General features: G+C 35.6%; 2 long non-coding RNA genes across 4 annotated transcripts in view; both read right to left on the minus strand.

The window, feature by feature from the left end:
* The window catches only part of LOC310892472, a 146,335-nt gene that overhangs the window by 33,038 nt on the left and 89,249 nt on the right, over positions 1-24,048 (minus strand). For all 3 annotated transcript variants that reach the window (XR_014578166.1, XR_014578167.1, XR_014578168.1), the window contains exons 4-5: positions 2,593-2,841; positions 1,947-2,076 (exon numbers count right to left, since the gene is read on the minus strand). This is a non-coding gene — a long non-coding RNA (uncharacterized lncRNA). The remainder of the gene's footprint in view (positions 1-1,946; positions 2,077-2,592; positions 2,842-24,048) is intronic.
* Positions 18,250-22,664, minus strand: LOC310892471. Its single transcript, XR_014578165.1, has 3 exons — positions 22,609-22,664; positions 21,751-21,969; positions 18,250-19,128 (listed from the first exon to the last, which is right to left on the minus strand). It is a non-coding gene; the product is annotated as an uncharacterized lncRNA (long non-coding RNA).

Here is a 24,048-nt window from a genome sequence, read left to right on the forward strand (position 1 = left end):
CCTGGGAAGAGATGCTAAAGAGACGACTGGCCTGTGGTACAGGTCCCTGAATCACACCTACTCTGCTCTAGGCTTTTTCTGTCTTTCCTGCAACTGGTGGTGAAACTTGCAAAAGTATAAAATAAATTCAAAAGTAAAACAGAAAAGGATTAAATCTTTTATGAATGGTTACTGAATGCTGAATACCAAATACTGAATACATCTGTCAATTAAGCTGGCCCTGCCTAGTCAAAACTGTTACGTAGTGTAGAAGGGGATGAAGTCCCCATAGTGCACATAAACAACATGCTGGGGAAGGCAGTTTGGGCTATTCCTGCCTTGACAAAATCAAACCCATCCATGGGATTGCTTTTGCACAAGGACCTGGGTGTACTTGGTGGGTAATGTGTTATTATGAGGAAGTCCAATGTGTACCTTGAGGGGATGAGAATAGCCAGTGATCTGAATTGTATATTAACTGCTATATATAATGTCGTATGCCATCACTACTATGGTTGATATGTCATACCAATGGTATTACAGCAAGAGTCACCCAAATTAATGCAGAATGAATCATGTATCTGGGCAAACACGGTAGTGATGTTTTAGTTGTTGCAGAGCAGTACTTACACAGAGCAGAGGAGTTTTCAGCTTCTCATGCTGCACTGCCAGCGAGGAGGCTGGGTGTGCTCAAGGAGCTGGGAGGGGACAGAACCACGACAGCTGACCCAAACTGGCCAAAGGGATATTCCATGACATATAGTGTCATGCTGAACAATTAAACTGTAAGGTAGTTGGCCAGGGTGGGGGGACTGCTACCGCTTGGGCATCAGTCTGCTGATGGTGAGCAATTGCACTGTGTATCACTTGATTTGTTTATTCTTTTTTGTTGTTATTGTTTCTTTTTAAATTTTTGTTTACTTTTTTGTTATTGTTGTTTCCTCTTCCTTATTAAACTGTCCTTATGTCAACCCACAAGTTCTTGCACTTTTCAATTTTCTCCCCGCAGAATGGGGGGAGCAAGCAAACGGCTGTGTGGTGTTTAGCTGCCTGCCAGCTTAAATCACAACAGACTTTTTGGCATGGTATGCATTGCTGGTGTGAGTCAGCTAGCCAACTGGTAGACTCCACTAATGTAGTTTAAACTAATAATCATATTTCCTGTAAAATTCATGTTAATAGACAGGAATGTGTAGAATACAACAAATATAGTTTGAGAAAAAGTTTCTTACAAGGGCAAAATGAATTGCACAGTAGAAGAACACTTTCTATAAAAATGACTACAAAAGAAAGATATTTTGTATTAGAAAAACAAACCAGCATGTCTAAATTGAGGGAAATTATTCATATTCATAGTGTAATACCATAATAAACGGTATTTACTCAAGGATATAATAATTATCTGTTTAACTTAAGTAGCTGCTTTAATATGTCTACATCCCTTTTGAACCAAACAATAAACTACAGAGAAAAATGCAGAAATAATTTTTTAATACACAGGTAGAAAATTGTGTAGTACAGAGTCCTAAGTTTAATACGAAAATCTGCCACACATTGAAGATATGTATTCTTACAAAAGTAGGCGTGCTTTTGCTAGATTGTCATGTACTTTCAAGATGAATAGCATAATGGGATGTATTAAACTTAGTATTAACATTCTCCTAAGTCCATCCACTTTAACTACCAATGAGATATTATAAGGATGAGGAGGGGATGAGAGGCAGAGGAGAAAGAATCTATTCTGGCAAGGAAGTCATGTCAGAAGAGCTCCTGAAGCAAGTTTAAAAAAAAACAAACAAAATGCTTGTGTGACTAACCATAGAAAAATGTGTAGCCAGTTAAATGATCTGGAAACCAACTTAATTATTTTGGAAGCTGCATCAGACTAAGGTATACAAAGCAGTCAGATATACCTTGCTGTAAGAATATACAACAGTATAAACTTTACCAAGACAATTTAAAATTACCTATGCGTAGAATCATGCTGATTGCTGACCACATTGGCTCTGATCCTGAAAAGCATTTGAGCATGTAATTGATTTTAATTGCGCAGGTCTCCGTTCTTGTTTAACACGGCTTGAGACTCAGGTTCATGTCCTGCAATACATTATGGAATCAACGACTTAAGGAACTTGTCTAAGTAAATTACAGTAAAAACAACACATGGCTCTGTTTACATTAAAACAAACACAGTTTTGGCAATGAATTTTGAGACTTTCATTTAATGCAATTGCTTTCAGATCACATGCGAATAACTTTAGGGAAGTGTGGAACTAGCAGTTGGGTCACAACTACATGGCAACTGAAGGCTCACAGCTTGTCAAAATGTGTTATGTCTGGTAAATCATCCAAAAAAATGAAAGTTTTTATTGAAGCCTAGGGGAAATGTCTTTAAAAAAAAAAATTATCCTTCCTTTTTGTAAATTCTTTGGTAAATGCCAACTGAAATGATTATGTATTTGAAATTACATTTGTTAACCCAGGCATCACTTTTCACTTTTTCTTCTCCTTGCAGGCATATGATCTACATCCTCAGGCATCTTATCATGGGTTCAGTCAATCCTACCTACTATAGTCATGGTTAAAAAAGGAAATCTTCAGTTTCATGCTTACCTGTAAATGTTGCTTTTCCTCTCAGAGGAAATGGAGGTATGATAAACTCTCTTCAACAGCTTTAAAGCATTCTTTTGACACAGTACCATGAAAAAAAAAATGTTTTAAAAAGTTGCATTCTTTAGTGTTGAATAATATGCGTATGTATGTGTGCTTCTGTGTTTTCTGCTACGTATTTCCTTTTCTACTTTTCTTTTTTTCCTCATGGTTTAAGTCCAGTGTATGAAAAGATGTATCAGATGCTTTTATCTGAAAGAAAGGAGGAGAGGAAAAAGCATAGAAGCCTGTAAGATTTTAGAAATAACAAATAACATACTTAGCAAGAGGGAAAGACAAAAAGTTGAAAATGTCAGAAAATGCTTCTGCTTTTGTTCTTAATGGTAAAAGCATGTTTAAAACAACAACAACAAAAAAACTTTTCCTGAGATTGGCAGCTGTCTTTCTCCACTTTTTCTCCACTCTGAACAATGGTAAATAAAGAAGAATGTAACTTTCATTCAAAGAATGCTTAGGCATATTTAGATGATAAAGTAGACATACTTACATTTAAAAGTCCCAAGGTTAAATAATGCAAGTTGTTTCATAACTTTCTAAGCCTCTGCAGTTCCTATTCATTCTATTACGTTACATATCAAGAAAACCATATACAATTCCATAATCCAATTATGATTACTAGCAAGTCACACATTGTTACAGTACTAGCAAACAGTTACTTCCAGGGAACCAAGTTTTAAACCATTTATCAGGTAGACTTACTCCACTCTGCTGTCTTCATATACAGGTATTTTATCAGATACCTCTGCCAGACTCCCCTGAAAAACTTTTAAATCATGGGGAGATAGACATAACTGATTAAATGTTTCAACCTAACCCTCACATTCAGATGCTCTGGATGAAGAAGTAAATAGTATTTTCTTTATTTAAACAGCCAGTCATTCAAAGTCCCCTTATTCTTTTCTTGATTAGTAGTATCTCTCATCTCATTTCTGTGAGATAGCCAAGCACAGGTAACATGTCATTTATTGGTATCTTCCTACAGGCGAAATTTAGGTAACCTTAATCACTAAAGATGAATCCTCCATCTCTATCTTCTAGTGGATTTAAACTCATATCTCACTGAGTTCAGGTTATACATCTTCATCCCATTAGAATTTGATCAGTTTTCTCAAAACATTCACCCCAAAAACCCAACAGTCAGTAATACTTTTTACACAATACTTGTTCCTCCAAGTAATGTGTAAAATGGGTGTCATAAACTCATTGAGGCCTGTTAAGTCTGAGGTCAAAGAAACTGGTCAGCAACTTTTAACTCCATAGAACATGTGAATATAAGTTCTTGGCAAAAAGCAGATTTTGATACATTTTGAGTAATGGACATCAGCCTGCATCATATGTGGCCATCCAGACCTTAATTTCAGCAGCAGTTTGGAGTTACACTAGATGTAAGCCAAAGTTTCGGAGTCCGTGAGAGCATACTAACAGGACTCTGAAAATGGGTGGAAATATAATGCCTCGACCTCTTCTGACACAAGTGCTGCGGCAGACATTTAGGGAGCTAACTAAGAAAACTTGTTTGGGGTAAAAAATGCTATGATTTAAAAAATAAATAACTCTAACTCTGTTCCTACAGTTAGTTCACCACACTGACAGATGCATACCTGCAACAGTTCAAGGAGGTCATTGGGGGAGGAGTACACATTGGTTTTTAATAGCTCACTCTGATTTTGAAACTACGACATTAATTATATTAGACCTTATTTAAAATACCTCTAATGATATTCATTCAAATAACCAAAAATGGTCCCAGAATCATACTCTCTGCTGAAAATAACTATTCTATAATGAGTAATGCTAGCTTACCAATAGAGAAATGATGGTTCTATTATTGGAGAGTTATCTTAGATCTAAGACAAAATTAGCCTTCATTTTAAAATTAAATAATACTAAGATTTTTTATTTTTTTAACCTCTAATCCAAATCCCATATACTTTCTCTCTTTTTTACTCATAGTACACAAATGTACTTAGAGAGCAAAAGATGGTTATCTTTTCCTGAAAGCTACAAAGTCTTTAGGAAAACAATAATCTTATAGATATTCTTGATACTTTTTGAAAAGATCTGTTCACAGAAGATTTGACAATTCATGCTTTAAAATTTTTGTCCATCTCTCCTTTGTATACAATCATTTTCCTCTTTTTTTTTTGATAGAAGCTGTGTCTTTTTTTTTTTTTTTAGGAAAATTCTGGAGCACATATTACTTAATTTTTAAAATCATTTTAAAAGATAACAGGTGTGATCGCAAGTATTCAAAAATTATCCTACGACACACAAGCTGAATACAGTGTTAATAATTGTGTACTAAGGAGTGGAGGCAGAAATTACATTTTTGTGTCATCCCTGTCAGAATTAAAGAATTTTTTTTCTTTTTAATGTAGTGTGTGTTTTCTGTTTTGTTTTTAAGCAATCTGAGATGGTTAGATATCACAGAATCCCTTTAACTATCATACGTTGGTTAATCAATTTCATAAGTTTCATCTTTGGGGTTCTTTTTGATCTTCAGGTTTCCTCCTAGCTAACAGTTGTTTGGAGAGTATTTTCCTTAAATACTGAGGACAGAAATAAAATTTTTCTTTAAGGATTTCTTCTTTATCCATTTTCCTTAGGGTTTCTGCTAACATAGATTAAAGGCAGTAATCTAGTTTATGGGATTTCTACATACTCGTGGGAAAGAAGAATATAACAGGATATTAATGTTTTCCTCATATGCAAATGCAAAAAAACCGAGAAGGTTGATTTTCTTTCTTTATTCTCTTTTTTTCCAATATATGTTGTAGGAGGAAAGCTATTTGATACTATAGTTTTGTATGATTCAGAGCTATGACTCACCTGGAACTGAACTCTTTAAAAAGCTTCGTATTCATAACACATAAACAGGTTGTTTATATACCTAGTAAAATCTAGAGATTGGAGGCACATATGAAAAAGAAAAGCTTTAGGGTGAACTCAAGGGATTTTTTACATTATTATTATTTGGGTTTCTCCTTATATCTTTATCTTTCTTTCAGAACAAAAGGAGTAGTACTTTTTTATTTTTTCACTTACACTACCACTTTCAACAACAGCCATTGCTGTGGCAGGATGCTAAAACAGTTAATGTTGAAGGAACAGAAAGCTATATTAACACGTAAAACCCATAAAATACCACAATTAGAAAACAGACCAGGCAATAAAGCCCATTTTTGTCGCTTCTTTTCTTAAATGTATGCACAGTTTGCTTTTTCTTCCTCTGGAAAACCTAGTCACTAATCTTAATTACATTCCCTAAAAAGACTGTTATGGAAAACAGAGTGTATTAAATGAAGAAGACTATCACATTGCTTCATAGGAATAAAGACGGATTATCCACAGTTAATCGAAATGGCCTCCTCTGTACCATATTATGTTCTAACGATTAAAATATATTTCAGCATGTGCTTGATAGAACCTTAGAGGCCATGTTAAGGGTAATAGTAGGAGAAGAATTCTGACAGAGACATTAAGAGGAAGCACAATCTCATAGTTCACACACAGAAATTAAATATTGAAGACTACTTCCATGTACTTTACTGATCTGTGTAAATTTGGGTTCAAAACAGAAATCATCTCTATGTCGCTTCCGTTTTGTTTGTTTACTCTTTGAGGCAAAAGCTATTCGTATTTAAAATCTCAGAGATCACTGAGTGCATCAGGCACTAAAATAGTACAACGGTCCCTAACTTTAATCATAAAATACAATTTTTTTCAGATTGCCTTTTGCATTAATGTTGTCTATTATGTGTGCTGCATGAATGTGAACTACTTGTTCATACCCTCTTCGGGAGGGTTTTAATAAATTCTGATTCAGCTTAACTATGCAGACCATGGGGTAGCTAAAAACTGGACTCTACTTCTTAAAACTGAACTCATGAGCAGCCCATCTGAATAATTTGACAGTTTGAGCACAGGGGAGGTTTATATGAAGACTATTCCATTGTGTTTGCAAATTGAAGTTAATTTTCCAAAAAATAAGTGAAACTCACGTCATTACTTGCATCTAAAAAGTAAAAATAAAAATAAATCACAAGCTAGTCCACAGTAAAAGAACTGAATTTCACATTATTAATGCATTGTATCTTATGAAAAAAAAATAATAATGAATTTTGTTTTGATTTATTACTAACTTAAGTCTTCAAATTATAGAATCACAGAATCACAGAATGGACAAGGTTGGAAGGGACCTCTGAAGATCATCTAGACAACTCCCCTGCCAAGCAGGATCACCTTGAGCACATTGCACAGGATGGAATCCAGGTGGCTTTTGAATATCTCCACAGCCTCTCTGAGCAACGTGTGCCAGTGCTCTGTCACCCTCACAGTAAAGAAGTGCCCTCTCATATTCAGCTGGAACTTCCTGTGCTTCAGTTTGTGCCTGTTGCCTCTCATCCTGGCTAGGCACAACTGAAAAGAGACTCGTTCCATCCTCTTGACAACCTCCCTTCAGTTATGTATATACATTGATGAGGTCTCCCCTCAGTCTTCTCCATTCCATGCTAACCAGGCCCAGTTCTCTCGGCTTGTCCTCATACAATAGGTGCTCCAGTTCTCTACCATCTCAGTAGCCCTCCTCTGTACTCACTCCAGTAGCATTATGTTCCTCTTGTACTGAGGAGCTCAGAACTGGACACAGGTGAACTGGACTCCAGGTGTTGCCTCACCTCCAGGTGTTGCCTCACCAGGGCTGAGTAGATCACCAGGGGGAGGATCACCTCCCTTGACCTGCTGGCAACACTTTTCTGAATGCAGCCCTGGATACCATTGGCCTTCTTGGCCACAAGGGCACATTGCTGAGTTATGGTCAGCCTGCTGTCCACTAGGACTCCCAGGTCCCTCTCTGCAGAGCTACTCTCCAACAAGACACACACACACAGAGACACACACACACGCACACAGAGCCTGTACCGGTTCTTGGGGGGATCTTGGGGTTATTCCTCTCCAGGTGCAGGACCCTGCACTTGCTTTTGTTGAACTTCATGAAGTTCCTCTCAGCCCAACCCTCCAGCCTGCCCAGGTCCCTCTGAACGGCAGCACAGCCCTCTGGGGTATCAGCCACTCCTCCCAGCTTTGTGTCATCAGCAAACTTGCTGAGGGTGCGCTCTGTTCAATTGTTCAGGTTGTTGATGAATAAGTTGAGTAGCACTGGACCCAGTACTGACCCCTGGAGGACACTGCTAGCTACAGGCCTCCAACTAGACTGCACCACTGAGCACAACCCTCTGAGCTCTGCCATCCAGCCAATTGTCAATACACCTCACTGTTCACTCATCTAGGCCGCACTTCCTGAGCTTGTCTATGAGGATGTTATGGGAGACAGTGTCAAAAGCCTTTCTGAATTAAGGTAGACCATATCCACTGCTCTCCCCTCATCTACCCAACTAGTCATTCCATCACTGAAGGCTATCAGGTTGGTTAAGCATGATTTCCCCTTGAAAATATGTTTGCTTCTCCAGTGTCCCACATAACTTCAGGGTTGCCAGAACATTTACCCTACTTATGAGGCCAATCTACCATTCCTAGCTACTAACTAATATTAAGGTGGATTTTTTTGCCTAGTCGTGGTCTTCTTTCAATCTTTTCTCTTTCAGTAATGTCAGATATTCAAGCATACTTTCACTATAATTGATTTAAAAAAAAAAAACAAACAAACAGAATTTATAATTTGCCAGCAAGGTCAGATGTTTATCTTTCTGCTACCAACCATTGCAAGCTATTGTTATCTCTTCCTTACAGATGCATCTGAAAACTGGCTTTCTCAAACCGATCACAATATAGAGAGCTGTAAACTAGAGCACAGGAGGAATGACCACTACAAGCACAGCCTGTGGTGAGTACTAACTGGGGTTGAAAAGGTTTTAATATTCCCAGCAGTTGTTGTTACTGTCCAGAGAAAGAGGCTGCAGGTCAGCATGGTCAGAATAGGAAACAGTAACAGCTTGAATGAGTTACTGGGAGAAATGAGATTACCCTGAAACCAGAATCTCTCTCTAGAGTTCTGATAGTGGTCATTTACCTTATCTGTTGTACAATTATTTAATAGCAGTTGATAAACGTCACAAAACAAATGAAAGGCTTTTGCATATAAGGGAAAAGAGAATTCATAATTCTGTGTATTATTCTGTCTCCCATGGGAAATGAACAAAACACTGCAGCTATGGGAACAAAAGCCATAGGACCAGTGAGAGAGAAATAAAAGGAACATAACTCTTGGACTTTGTGATTAAGGAAATTACCTAGAATTAGCAAGATCTTGCTTCTAATTTCTGGTTTAAAGGCAATGAAACTCTGTGATTTGCATAAGGACCAAATGCTGCCATTTCTCAACTTTCTGTCACCTTTCAAACTTATTTGTGGTTACACAAAAAAATTCAGACTCTCAGGATATATAGAGCAAGTATTCCACTTGTCTACTTTGCTTAGCAGACCCCTGTACTTTAACCATACAGAAGATACTCTATTCCTATGTGTGTTTTTTTAGAAGGAGAGGCCCTGCTTACCAGTCTTGAAAAAGGACTCAATGCTAGCTGCAGGTCACTCCTTTCCTTTTGCTGGGAAGCATTCAGTTGTCTTTCACCAGTGTTTTTTTTTTTTTTTTTCTTATAGAAAACTTCAAAATCTAGTTGCATGCATTGCCCTAGTAGGACCTGCTGTCTGCTTTTCAGGAATCAGGAGCTGTATGCTAGAAAAAAATTATCACTTTTCCAAAAGAAAACCATTTTCCAAAATGGTTAATCTTAACTATCAAGATGCATTTTGCACCATTCTAGGGGAGTATTTCACCAGCACGTACAAACATCTTACTCAAAGCAAACTAAGTCAGTGGGAGACTTTTCATTTACTTCATCCAGCTCATTACATGACTACTGGTGACAGCAGCTGAAAACAAAAGTAATGTAACATGTCAATTTTAAAAGCCACTTTTTAAACATTTTTACATATCTCTTCATTCTGTTCTGCCCATCATAGCTGTCAAGCTCAGTATCATTACTAAGACTTCTCTCAGATTTACAGCATCAATATAGAGTAGTGGATAAGTAAAAAAGCTCCCATTTTTTTTTAGCTGTCATGTCAAATAATCTTCAATCTATATTGACCAAGAGCTCTTCAGCAAGGGGAGAAAATTTGCTTGTGAAATTATTGTAGTGATGATAAACTCAAAGGCAAAGATATTTCTGAAGTGCAGATCCAAGTTCATAGAATGCTTCCTTTTTATTTTCAAACTTGTGAATCTAAAGTGCAGCAGTACAGTTCTTAAAATGTATAAACATAACCAACTATTGTTGGTTAAATTACCTTTTATTACTGAATAAGCATTTTTTACTATAAGTATAAAGACACATTCTCTGGCTTTCTTATAATAATCTCAATTTGCAAGAGCTACTAAGTTGCCTCTAAACTATTACAAATGTCCTCTTCAGAAATTATTCTGCATAGAATCAAAAATATATAACATTTGTTGAGTGAATTACCTTAATAAATCAGTTTAAATGACCACGAATCGAATAGCTTCTCTAAACATATTTGCAAATAAAAAAGAATATGTCATTATCTTGTGAAAGTGGAAATATAGTAGACAAAACATATAAGCTTGAATGTGAAACTGTTGGCTTACAAAGGCAGCTCATATATAGTCTGTTTAAAATACATTTGAAGATAAATCAGTCATGGGGCATCCCAAAATTATGCTGAAACTCTCATAACAATAATGTCTAGTCTAATCATTAAAAGTCACAAGAGGCTGAAGGATCACAATAAAAGCCTGAGGCTGCTTCACAATATTCATACTAAGACTAGGAAACCTGTCACAGTGATCAGCTCAAAAAGCTGTTAGCATGTTGCATCAATTGAGATTCATGAGATTACTGTTACCTGAAAGAGTCAGACTGGACAGCTTCTTATAATATTTGTGTGACAGAGAATATAGCTCTAGGTCTCAGTCTCTTTTGTACATGGTCAAATAGAACTTCTTTATACAAATGATGGACAAAATCTTAGACATTAGTGACAGAATTCTGTTGAAATGAAATAAAAGACCAGAAATACAATCCATATAAAAAGTTTTCAGATAAAATGGAGACAAATGATGTTCATACATACATGAAATTATGATTATTGCTTAGATTTTCTGCATCCCTATCAAAATGTTGTCATGAACATTTTCATAAACAAGAGTAAGCAATTTCAAGTCATTGTAGTTGCCAATATATCTGTAAAATATATATCATCTAAAAAATATGCATAGCAATATTAAAGAATCATGTAAATTCTAATACAATGTTAGCATACCTAGCAAACATTGTAGAACAAGACTCGACAAAATGTCTGTGACTGCAAAGACCATCATTATTAGACAGCAATTCACAACAGAGGCTTGTTAACATATGCAAAATTTTACAACCTTAGGCAAGTGTTATCAATAGGTAACTTTTTAAATTTACAGACTACTGAAACACATGGCTTACTGTGGTGTAATTCTGAAAATTATTGTACAAGGTTTTACTTCATGAGAATGTATAATTGATTTTCCAGGTGATTTTGATAATGAAGACCTTTTTGAAAAGGAGACTTATATGCAAGAAGACTTTCAGTTTTTTCACTTAAATGAAAAAGTTTTAGTGAAAGATGCAAAAGGCCTTGTGTAAATAAAATATACTCTTTTATGAAAAGGTGACACCATATAGTAACAGAATAATAATACAAAGGCCGTACTTAAGACTAAAAAAATACTGCTTAAACACTTGCTATTTAAAATACATGGTTTGCAAATCAAAACAAAACAAAAAACTTCAGAATTAGTTCATTTTTTTTGAAATTATGATGTCTTTCAAAGTTGACAATATTCAAAGCACAGCAATATGCTAAATAGCAGTAAATAACAAAAAATGAGTCTTAAACTTTGACAAACCTATTCAGATGAGTAAATGGATCTGTACATTAAACCAGGATAAATAATACTGTTCTTTTAAAGTGCTAGGAGATTTTTAGTTGCCAAGGTACTTGAGAACTTTTATATTTTTCATCTAAAGAGTGGCAGCCATACAGAATCTGAGTGCAATATTGAGGGTGGATAAACAAAAAGATAAAACTGTGTTCGTTGTAATATATACCTCTCCATTACTTGTATATAAGCAAAATACATTTATTTTTCACTAGCACTAAACTAGCTCTGAGGGTGAGATCAGCATCCAGTGAATTGTAAACTGTTTTCTGCTATGCCTACACTGTCCTTTGAGATCTACCACCCAAATAATGAACATGACCAACTGAGAACACTTAGTAAATAAAATATTAAATCTCTAAACCATTTAGCATGTGAAATGAAACACGATCACAGTCCAGGGTGATGCTGAAAAAATCTATAAAGTATCTATAATTCATCAATTGAACAGCAGGAATACCTGAAGCAGGGTTTTCAAAAGAAAACAATTCAATATTTTCCTATTTAAGACTGAGGAAGCATATGAAATACAGAAAGAAATGGAAGAAGTTAACCTTCAGAAAGAATACATCAGTGTGACAGGTTGGTATGTCTAAAATGTGAGAGAACTTGTGGGGCAGAAAGTAAATTCATCTCCTATGCTGCAGGAATGTTGCAAAAAGGAAAAATGTTATTTGAAGCTTTTTTAGTTTTAAAGCTTCTCTAGTAAAAGCAAGAAAGCTTGAGAAAATGTGAAGTCTATACTTCAAGTTGTTAAACATATATTGGGTGAACTTTTTAACCTGAAAATAGTGTTCTAAAAACCAGAAAACTACTGGATAATAACTCCCACATACACAGCCCACCAAACCACCCACATCTTGCTTTTCTAGCAGATTTACAAGTGCTTACAGCTCTTGTTCTGAAGGAGAGAAGCAGGGATTTAGACAATTTCTTAATGACAGAACACTTGGTAATGGTGGTTTAACAGTCGAGGAGGTTATTTTTATAAAGTGCTTTCAGAGGGTCTTTTTTTCTATTTTTTTTAACATTCTCCTATTGTCTGTAGAAGTTTGCTGCAATATTTGGAGAAAAATAGAACCGTAATGCAATCAGAATGTCAACTATAACATCATTTTAATTACAAAAGAACTGTGGTGATAACTAAGAATAACTTTGAAATGCTATTTAGATTATGCTATGACTTGCCTTTAATATATAGTCCAAAATATGTGATTTACCTTTTTTTTTTTTTTATCAGCTCATTATGAATTCTAGTGGAAGAACCATGTCGCAATTTGCATTATTTCAAGAAGTTCTGAAACCTTGCTGCAGAAATTAAATCTAAGTATTTTGTAATAAAGTACTCCAGACAATATGGAAGAATTCTTGACAGGTTGCGTGGAAAGTGAGTATATGATAGAAAACATCCATGGGGATCTATGGGTGCTCTGTGTCAAATATCATGACAGAGCACAAAGAAAATCATATGATGGTTGATGTAATGGTTGATCTCTCTATCATTTTACAGAGAACTGAGAGAAAAAGACCCCAGACTATGAACCTAAGTACAGACAATACTAGAATTGTAACAGTGGTGACTGCAATTCTTCCTCAGACATGTAATCAAAGTACAGAAAGCTTTGTTAAGTTTTTATTGAATAGTACAGTTAAATCAGACAATGTTTGTTCAAGCTGTATAACTTGTGAAAAACATAAAATTATGAGAAGTATTTATCCTTAGCTGTGATACCCAAGACTATCTCTGTTGTCCTTCTAGTACCTAAGCAAGGTCACTCAGAGTAGCCGACAGGTCTCAGCTTTGTGACATACACGTTTACAAGAGAGAATAAAAGAATTACAGAGGCATAGAATATCGTGAGTTGGAAGAGATCTACAAGGACCGTCGAATCCAACTCCTGGCTCCACACAGGACCACCCAAAAATCAGACCATGTGTCTGAGAGCATTGTCCAAATGCTTCTTGAACTCCAGTAGGCTCAGTGCTATGACCAATTCCCTGGGGAGCCTGTTCCAGTGTCTGACCACCCTCTCAGCAAAGAAACTTGTTCTTATATCCATCCTGACCCTCCCCTGTCCCAGCTCCATGCCGTTCCCTCGGGTCCTGTCGCTGTCCCCAGAGAGCAGAGCTCAGCGCCTGCCCCTCCGCTCCCCTCGTGAGGGAGCTGCAGGCCACCATGAGGCCTCCCCTCAGCCTGCTCTTCTCCAGGCTGAACAAATCAAGTACTTCAGCTGCTCCTCATACATCTTGCTCTCTAGACCCTTCACCATCTTTGTAGCCCTCCTTTGGACACTCTCTAATAGTTTTATTTTTCTTACATTGTGGAGTCCAAAACCCTACACAGCACTTGAGGTGAGGCCACACCAGTGCAGAGTGGAATGCCTCTGTCAAACACACTCGTCTTTTGCATTTTGCTGGTGTCATCTGGCCAAGAGCCTTTTAAAGAAAAATTCTAAAGCTGAGCACAAAGTATTCATGACTACTGAGATTACAGTGCCCTGCAGACTGACAGAAAAAATAAAAATAAAAAGCAAATAAACTTATTTTCCCCATTCTGTCTCCCTTTAAAAGAAAGAGAGTGAGAGAGACAGAAAATCAAAGTAGCAGTTTGTTGTTCAAGTCAAAAGATACTTTGAAATCTAACAATGCAGAATGATGTTTGTTCAGAGCACAGGAGGGAGAAAGTTGTATATATGTAATTTCAGCATTGTACCTCCATAGTGACCACAATGCTGAAAATCAAAATTTACTGCCATTCATTCTATATCCATTACTTTTGCTTCCACACAGTGCATTACAGCACTCTTTGCTTAGGTATATCTCCTCTGAGTTCTAAAAACCTGTTGTGTTGGTGGTGGTGGTGATGGTGCGGTGGTTGGTTGTTAGTGTTTCTGTTTTTGTTTTTGTTTTCATTTTAAACTGTGTTGTAATCTTAGGATTTGAGCTGCTTGTTTGAAACAAATTACTTCTCTGGCTTAATTTCTCAGCCAATACACTTGTCTTTCTCCTAGAACTTCTGAAATCTCCAGCTTGAGTTGTGAGAGTAGTTTCTGTAACTATAAAAAAAGGTCAAAATAAAAAATAAAAATAAAAAAATCAGCTATAAAAACAAAGTTAAGAGAAAACAATAAAGCAAAAACATTCAAACATTTTCTCCCCTGCATTTTTCTTGGAATTGCATGGGGACAGGGAAGTAGGGGAGGTTGTCCTCACGTAACAAACAAATTTTCTCAAACATGATAAAATATTTTGCAGCTAGTTATGGATAGATTCCCCAATGGAAGACTTTTCCACCTTAAAATGATGATTTTCTAAAACTTAAACATTAGAGAATGTTATGATATCTTCACTTAAAAATGATCATAGTCTCATTAGATAATATTCAAGAAGTTTAACTTAAAGTATACTATAATTAAAATCATTTCCTTCTGAAATTAATTATATAAGCATTTTTTTTAAATTTTCATATTTTATTCTGTACCCCAGTAAAAGAAATATTTGATGCTGAAATCCATTTACCTTCTGAAATACCATTTGGATTTTCATTTGTCATCTGAATGAAAAGGTGCTTTTTAACTAAAAAGTGTATTGGATCAGCTAGTGGACTTTGTTTTATTTTTGAAAAAAAAAAAATTAAAGCACTCAAAGCATTGCTATAGTTACAAAAATTCTCATTTTGTTATGCAAACTTTATTATGCCATACGAATAAGACTTTAACTACCAACAATTAGAGCCTTGAGTATTTATTACATTAATCCACAACAGAAAAGAGAATTTGTTTCCCCAGCTAATATGTGGTTGTACAACATTAATACTATTTTATGTGAAAGTAAAAGTGAAGATATAAAACTAAAAATACTGAGACATGAGAAAGAAGAAATTGAACAAGCAGTCAGTAACCATTGTGTTATCTGCTAGCAGCAGTTCAGCTCTTCAAGACATCTGATTAAGGAGAAGTGAAAAGTAAGGATGATCACTTACAATAGTAGTAGGATTCAATTATTTTTAAAAGTAAAGTTCATGGAATTCAGCTGGGGAAAGGAGAATTTTTTTGTGGGGCTGAGGAATGCCTAAAACATTACTGAAGGGAAATGGGAAGTAACGTTGACTGTTTCATAAATGAATTAAACTTTTAGTGATATCCAACAATGGCTGAAAGAGTTAGAGCAAAGACGTGGTCTTGATCACTCAGATCAAAAGCTTGAAATAGCATCAACCTAGTAATAAATATTAGCTTTGTAGAACATTTCCATGTATCTTTCACACCACTTGCTCATGGCCTGCTCAGTTTGATTACTTAAAAAGCACATTAAAAAAAAAATTAAAAGAAGAGAATAAAGTCTGCATGGGAATTCTGGAAGCAGCTTCTCAGGGGTGTTTGAGACATTTGCTATTTACTTTTAATCTAGTTCTGACAGTCATTTGACTGGGGTGAGAATTAGTATAAACAGAATGTAGAATATAAATAGAAAACTATGAATTAAAAATATACTGGCAAAGGCAGTATTTCTACGGGCTACTTATTTGCCTTAACTCTTCAATTTTAGTTTGGATTTAGTATAGCCAGGAAACTGTGTATGAGTCTACAGCAAACTCAGTTCTTACTGTGGGAGTGGTTGTTCCTCTATTTCATTCTTTCAGTAGGAGGCTAAAGATACTTCCACATTCATCCTGGGAAATATAAAGTGTTATAAATTTCAATTGCCTTCCTTAGTAATTTAGAGGAGACAGCTACTAACCAGATCCAGCCATCTATACACAGTCCTGATTCCAGAAAGTTAGTGCCTGCTTTTAACAATTTCACACACAAAAAAAAAAAGTAACGGGCAAATATTTACTAACTAGATTTTTGACTTCCTTCATTTAAGCAACTATAGCCTCAAAAAATCAGATGATCTGTTTCTCATCTGCTTCTTCAGCATAACACTATTAAAAGCCCTAGCCAGCATCTTCTCTTCAGTTCAAGATTCTTTCATGCCCACATTGGTTCTCCAATATTATTTGAATGTCTTTTGGATATGCTTGTTACATTCATAGTTAGTATACATTCTTCACATTCCACACAGTCATAAGGAGATTGAAGCGCGTAAATTATTAACCTGGCAATGAATTCAGTTTCCTATTCCTTAGTAAAATTCATATCCTGTAATCAGGCCTCTTATCTAACCAATGGGAAATGTTGATACAGGTAAGATTTTGTGCCTTTTAATCGTAAATGTGCTCTAGTATATGCCTGACCTGCAAGAGTATAACATGGATAAATTTGAGAATTTGGTAAACTGAGAAGAAAAACAATTGACATTCACTTTTGGTATAAAATGGATTTGTAAAAAGGCAGTTAGGAAATTAGTTAATCTAGCAGTGACAGGGATATAGATGTTACCATTGAAATGATCTTAGAGTGAGAAACATTTACAGAAACTTAACAGGTTATGGTACTTAGAAGAGAAGGCAATAGATGCTCTCCAAGGAAGTGATACCTAAGTGACACATATCATTGCTCTGTGACCTATGCGTTCTTTTCCACCCCTTTCATGTGCAGTTCTATGGTAAAAAAAATGTTGAGATGCAAAATATATGCAATTGACTAACTGCTTTTGCTGCTTTCCTTATATTAAGTAATTAAAACATAATAACATTTCTTTATTACTCCCACACATATACAACTTGAACAATCATTGCAAGGAAGCTTTCAAAACAACTGTCATAGCAGAAGTTAATTTTACATGAATTATAGAGAATTAATGGCAGTGCACTTTGATTATAAATTAAACTTTCGGTTTACAATTAAGTAGAAAATCAGGAAATAAATTATACCACAAAACAACCTGTGATACCTTGCTGTTCCCACAGGTATTACAGGCAAGGCCAAAATTCAGCAAGGTGCATTTATGAGTTATTCGACCACACTTCACCTGTGAATTCGGCTTTATGTCTTACCAGTTCCCTAGTGAGCAACATCAGGTAACAGAGGAAGGACAAAGACAATGATCCAGATCTCTCCAAGAAAACCAAACCCCCAAATAACCAGTAATGTCTAAAAGACACAGTATAATATCTGGAAGAAGTGCTGCAGAAAATAGCCCTGCTTAGTTTTCTAGCACTTATGCCAAAATTGAGTGAGCCAATTCTAATTCACAGAGCTGTAATCTCTGTTTAGCTCTGCTAATGTTTGCTGGCAGTATGGTGTCTTTGGCTGCAGAGCAGCTTTTAAGAAGCACTGAACCACCTTATTTTAGACCAATTATCTTGTTCTATACCCACATGGCAACCCTGCTGGTGTGAACTTTCAGGATAACAAGAGAAAAGAAAAAAGTGAGGTAAGTTGCCTCCTATTGTAAACCACAGCCCACAGATGTCTTTTTACAATGCATTTCAGTCTCATTTAAAAAAAAATAAAAAAATAAAAAATCTGTATCCTGTTAAACCACAGTGGTCTTTTTTTTTCCTCAGTCAGCTTACTACAAGTGAGTAATACAATGTATTTCACAACACAAAGTCCAGTTAACAAGCAATTAAAGAAACTTTGATTAATCTCCACTGCTGTGATACCTGATTAGCTAGTTTTTGAAGGCTGAAACAGCTCTTTTTAGTACCTTTTATTCTTCTTTTTTTCCTCTTAGTAGGTATTGTTGTGTGGCATGAAACACATGTAGAATTTATCATGGTTAATTTGCATTTAAATCCCTTGAAGAGATGCACATAAGATTTTTTTTTCTGTGTTAGGAATTGTTTCCAAACACAAAAAGGCATTTCTTTGCCCGCAGAACAATAATTGTGTTCCTTTTCCTTCTACCATGCAATTAAAACAGGTTATTACCAAATCAATACCCATTTCACAAAATGCATCCCTTGAATGTCTCTTTTGTCTTCCTCATCTAACAAGTCTGACCTGTGTATTTATTCTGCTTGTGCCTCTGCAGTAAAAAAAGCAAAATTCTAAAACAAAACAAAGCTCAAGCACAATCTCTTAAGCACAGCTGCAGGTTTGAAAATGAACAGAGCATATGCCAATCTGTCCCAAATACCACAGTGTGCTAAGGGCTTTATTTTCTTTACGGAGATGTTACAGAACATGAAATAACTATCTAGAAGACTTTATGATTTGAACAGGAATATAGAAATACGAGCAAGTCATTGAACTCATAATCCAACCCAGCATGAAGCCTAGTAACCATTTTGTAAGCTCCACATGTTTTTTATTAGTATTTACAGGAATTACTCCATCATGTTATATTTATTTCTCTCCATCGTTTGAAATTCACCAAGTATTGCAAAAGGTAAAAAAAAAAAAAAATTAAGGTAACTATTTGATAAAAATGACAGCACATAATGAATGCTACTTTTCCTCCTGTACTCTTCCTTCCTTTCTGTCACCCAGCTATCCTGTGAGGAGTGCTGGAATACGAACTTCTGAGAAGAATTGTTGAAGACCACTGAGGTGGGTATACATGGACCTGCACTGAAGGAGTAGGTACATGCAGCTATGAACATGAACTTTATGAACATGGGATCAGAGGAGGACCTGCAATAGAAAATAAATTATGTTAACTAGCAAAGGCGGAAATGAGAAGGACAGAAAATGAAGCAAATGCCAATCTGAAAGGTTGAATGTGAACTTGCAGCTCATGCAGAGGAAAAGGACAACAAGTGAGCCTAGGGAGAAGTAGGACTTGGTCAAGGATACTGGCACAATAAGTGACTTTGCAATAGCATTTACAAAAGCTGAAAACAAAAGGAGGTAGAAAGGAAGATGTGTAAACAGTCAAAAAAGAAACACTGACAAACTTTTTAGAAGTGGAAACAGAGAAAAGTTCATAATCTTTAAACATGCTCTAAAGAAAACTAAAATGAAAAAATTCTGGGCATTCTACTGTCTTTTCTTTATCTGCTGATTTCAATTATTTCAGACTTCACAATGTGTTAGCAGGAAGTGGTTACAATCCTGGCCAATAAACATTGAAAATTCAAAGTCCTAACACTGGTTAAGGAAAAAAGTAGTGTGTGAAAGTAGGGTGTTTTTGGGTTTGTTGTAGGTTGTTTTTTTTTTTTTCAATTGCATTGATCACATAAGATAACCGGGCTGTAGGTTTTTGATATGCATGTAAATACTGATATAAGGTATTCATGCTGTCATGTAAGATATTCCATTACCTTAACAAATGCTTGTATACAAACTAGGTGTGAGTATTGATCTGATTTCCTTACTTAAAGAAAGCCATTTATTTACATATTTAATGAGAAAGCTTAAGCTTTAAACTTAAGAAAGCACACTTGTTTAACTATGCCCTAAAAAAGGCCCCAGATATACAGGCTCACAGGTATTTAATATGATGAAAGATACATATTTTTGTGTGATAAACTTGGTGCTTTTTTGCTTAGGTGGCAAATACTACAGAAAATCAGAGAATTCCTTGTCTCTAGAGATTTTGCTATCAGTCATTACCCAGACCTTCTTTCTTTGATGAATTTCTGATATTTATGCTCAGCATTTGCATTTACTCTGGGATGTTTTCCCTGTTTACCCAAAGGAGAAAATAAACTACTTAAAATCTCTTTGTTGTTGATTGAAAGATTGTCTTCCTGTCTCCTGATGCACACCTTGGGTAGGTCTGCTATGCATATGCACACTCAATTTCACAGGTATGAATCTATGAATCATTATCATGGATATTTTTTGCACTTCATGGTATTATAACTGTTTCTTCTTGTCATTGTTTTTAAATCAGAAAATATTAGAACATTTAAACAAAAGGTTTTCTTGAGGAAACATACCAGATTCCATAAAAAATTCAAGGGATTTTTTTGTTTGTTTTCAGCTGGAGGTTAGAAAGCCATAAACAAAATAGCAAGGATCCTTCATTGCTAGAGATCCAGATTCCAGTCTACAGTTTGCAATTCTTTCAGAGTAAGTATTATCTACACTGGGGAAGAAATTCCCCTGTGTGCTTTAGGTCACATTTCCAAAAGCTTTGTCTTCACCTATAAGCACCACAGAAGTATTTCTGCAACTCTGAGAAGTATTTTTCAGGATAAGAAAATTGCTTCCTGCCCAACTGCATTGGGAACTTGAGGCATCTAGCTGATACTATCTCATCTCAGTTTCTGTGTTTGGCCATCATGAGTAAAATCAGCTGGTATAAATCAGCATATAACCTTACTTCACAGTTAAAGTGAATAGAGTCTGGAACTTTCCTTTGGTGCTCTCATTTCTCAGCAATGTGGCCATAGGAAAAACAGACAACTTCTGTCACACAGAGATGTGTAACTATAGATCATTTCAAATCCACTCCACCACTGTGATGTTGCAGAAGGCCAGAGGAAATGCATGCTACTTTTAGTCATTTTTGTCAAAGATTCTGCAGAATACAAAGGGATAAAATGGAGTGAAAAAAAATCCTACTTATTCAGTGGATAAAAAACTGTCAAAAATGTTGAAAAGTGCCTTAGCAGGGAAAGCAAGAAAAACTTTCACTAGCACTTTAATAGTATTAAGAAATTAATTCAAACTCAAAAAAAGTATCTATTTTGTGGCCTTAGATGCACTTGAACACATGTGGAATCAATAAATGGGTAACAATATCAAAATAAAATATGATGAAGGCCAGTAACAATGAAAATTATATACTGAGACTGACCTGTGTTGAGTGTAACTCACATGAAAACAGAAAGAAAGGATATAGCTCAGAATGATTTAAGCTTTCAAAATGTGTCAAGAACTCCTAAAATACCTAGGATTGATGTGCTTATACATTCAAAATACAAATGAAAACAAGTAAAGCTTGTATAGACCATTGAAGAGCTTCTTGAAAATCTAGGCTGATGACATACGTTAGCCAATACAGGGAAACCATGTATATGTTTCTAACTCTACTCAAGATGTGTTAAACTGCTTGGAATTACATGTCATAGGTCATAGAGTAATACAGGTTCAAAGGCACTTCTGGACAACCCAACTACAAGCAGGGTTGTATATATATCTTTTATGTGCACTCTAAAGTTGCACTGGAAAGTGCTCTGTGATGCATCCCCACAAAGGAAGCTTGAATTGAGACACAAGCAAAAGCTTGGTTCTTACTGAAGCAGTATATTCTCAAGTTATCAGTCTTGAACTTTACCTTACAGATTGGCTCTGTGCAATATATACCTGTCACAGGTAGTAGTCCATGATTACTCAGCCATTTTAGAGAACCACAATGAAGATATCCCACCATTCAGCAAAGGCGGGACTATTTGTGATGACCAGAATAGCTGGATAAATCCATTCTCTATTGCCCTTCATGGAGAACAGTGGCACAGGTAGGCAGGACCCTTGACACGAAGAACTTTATGATTCAATGCAGGAGTGTAAAGTGCATTTTACTATCTAATAAACAAGATGAAGTTAATCCCCACCTAAAAGCTGTCAAAGTACAGTTTTTTTTAAGTAAAAAAGTAAACCAAAAATGATTCTCTTGCAATTTTTAAGCAATTATATTTTTTGACTGTCATTATAAATTGGGGCAACATTATTATATGCTCTGAAATGATAATTGCACCTGTTTTTTTCAATGTAAATGAATAAACAATATTTAGCATATACTTAATATTAAAAGAAAGCTCAGTGATTCTCTATCTACTGATAATATAATGATTCCAGTAAAAAAATATCTAGTAATACTTTTGTAAATTAAGGTCAGTTGCTTAATCAAAAGTTGTGTTTTCTTTTCCCGAAGATATAGCTGAATCAGCCTTTCTTCTTTATGACAATTACTGCTGTTTATATTCTACTGTCTCATCAGTGAAAACATGTTCAGTTCAGTTGGTTGGAACATTCTTTTTGTGTAAGATATATCAACAAGATTTCAGAGAATAATAGTAAACAAGAATAAAAATTTCTTCTAAGCTGTGATTGAGCACTGAGTGAGTGCTGTAAAAGACCCTGGTGAAGGTCTCACTTTTGCCAGAAGTTTAGATGAAATGCAGCTTTTTAAAGGAGGACATTTCATCTGCATCATCTACTTACCAGGCCAACATGCTGACGGCAGCACACAAACAAGAAGTCAGGTTCAAAAGGGGTATTCCCACCAAAAAAAAAAAAAAAAAAAGCACAATGCAATTTACCCCTTGATGTATTCTAAAAGATGAAAGAAAACAGATACCAAGACCTTGGAAATTCTATAAATGGAATTGCTGTTTTCTGGTCATTTCTAACTTCTAAAGTGAGTCCAATAGATCTAGGAATCTAACTAGAATAGGAGTTATCAGCAAAAATTTAACAAGACAAATGACAAAGTTTCAAAATTTCAAGCTGTTCTGTTCTACTTTCTACCCCTTAGAGCTTTGCCCATTGGTTAGTTACTCTACAGTTTACTCTGAATACCTTATTTCACTGCATGGGTACACTTAAATAATTCTTATTTTATATAGCAATCAGAATAAAAATGGTGTCAAACATTAGTGGTGCAAGTATTTTCAAATCACAACCATCTAATGAAATTTAAAGCTAAAATATTTTCACAAATATTGCAAAACAGTCAGTTTATTTGCTAATATGCAGGTTCTCAATGCTATATGTTCCTGTATTAAAATAAATATATTCATGTTTTGTCTCCGTTTCTGCATCTCTCTCTCATCTCTCTCTCCCCCACGCACACACAAAAGATAAAGCCAAGAAAGCAAATCAACGCTCAGAAAACCTGCTTTCTTATTTTTATACCTCTAGAAATATTTTTACTCAAAATTTTCATCCAGAGAAGAAATATCAACACTGCCAAAGTGAATGAACATATTAACCCTGTCTCCTTATCTTCTTTTCCTGCTCATTTTCAGAAGCACCCCTTAATCATCCTTTAAGCACCCTTTCAGAAGTACCTGCTCTGGGATGCCGTTTTCCATTACGGCACTTTCATGCCTGATCCTTCCAGGAGAACCTGACTCAATGTAGTAATTTAGCAGAAGTGTAACTGCATACTCTGAGTTATCCACTTAACTGTATTGTTATACTGACACTTTGCACATATGCTTAATCTATTTGGTAAAACTGAGACCTGTGTATTTCTGCTGGTCACATAAAATGCTAGTGACAAGACAAATTATATTACCTGCAATGTAAAGCTACAACTCATCAGTTGATGCCTTTATTGCTGATATTATTCCCTGGATCAAAGGCAAACTATCAAAAACAGATTGGAAAAAAAAAAAAAGCACAAGAGGAAAGTTGTATTGTCAGTATTCCTTCTATTCTCCTAGTTCAGTAAGAGAAAATCTTAATATTATACTTTACGTATCCAGCAACTCTCACAGGAACTACATTAGTTTAAAATATAGCTCACAATATAGTTTTTAATACGCTTTTATATTTTTTACTATCTTTAAAAGCATTATTGTAGTGCTTTCACCCTGATGGGCAGCTAAACTCCACCACAACTCCTCTCAGACTCCCTCTCTTCAAAAAAAAAGGGGG

Source organism: Anser anser (assembly GCF_964211835.1).
Source record: "Anser anser genome assembly, chromosome: 1".
Classification (NCBI taxonomy): Eukaryota; Metazoa; Chordata; class Aves; order Anseriformes; family Anatidae; genus Anser; species Anser anser.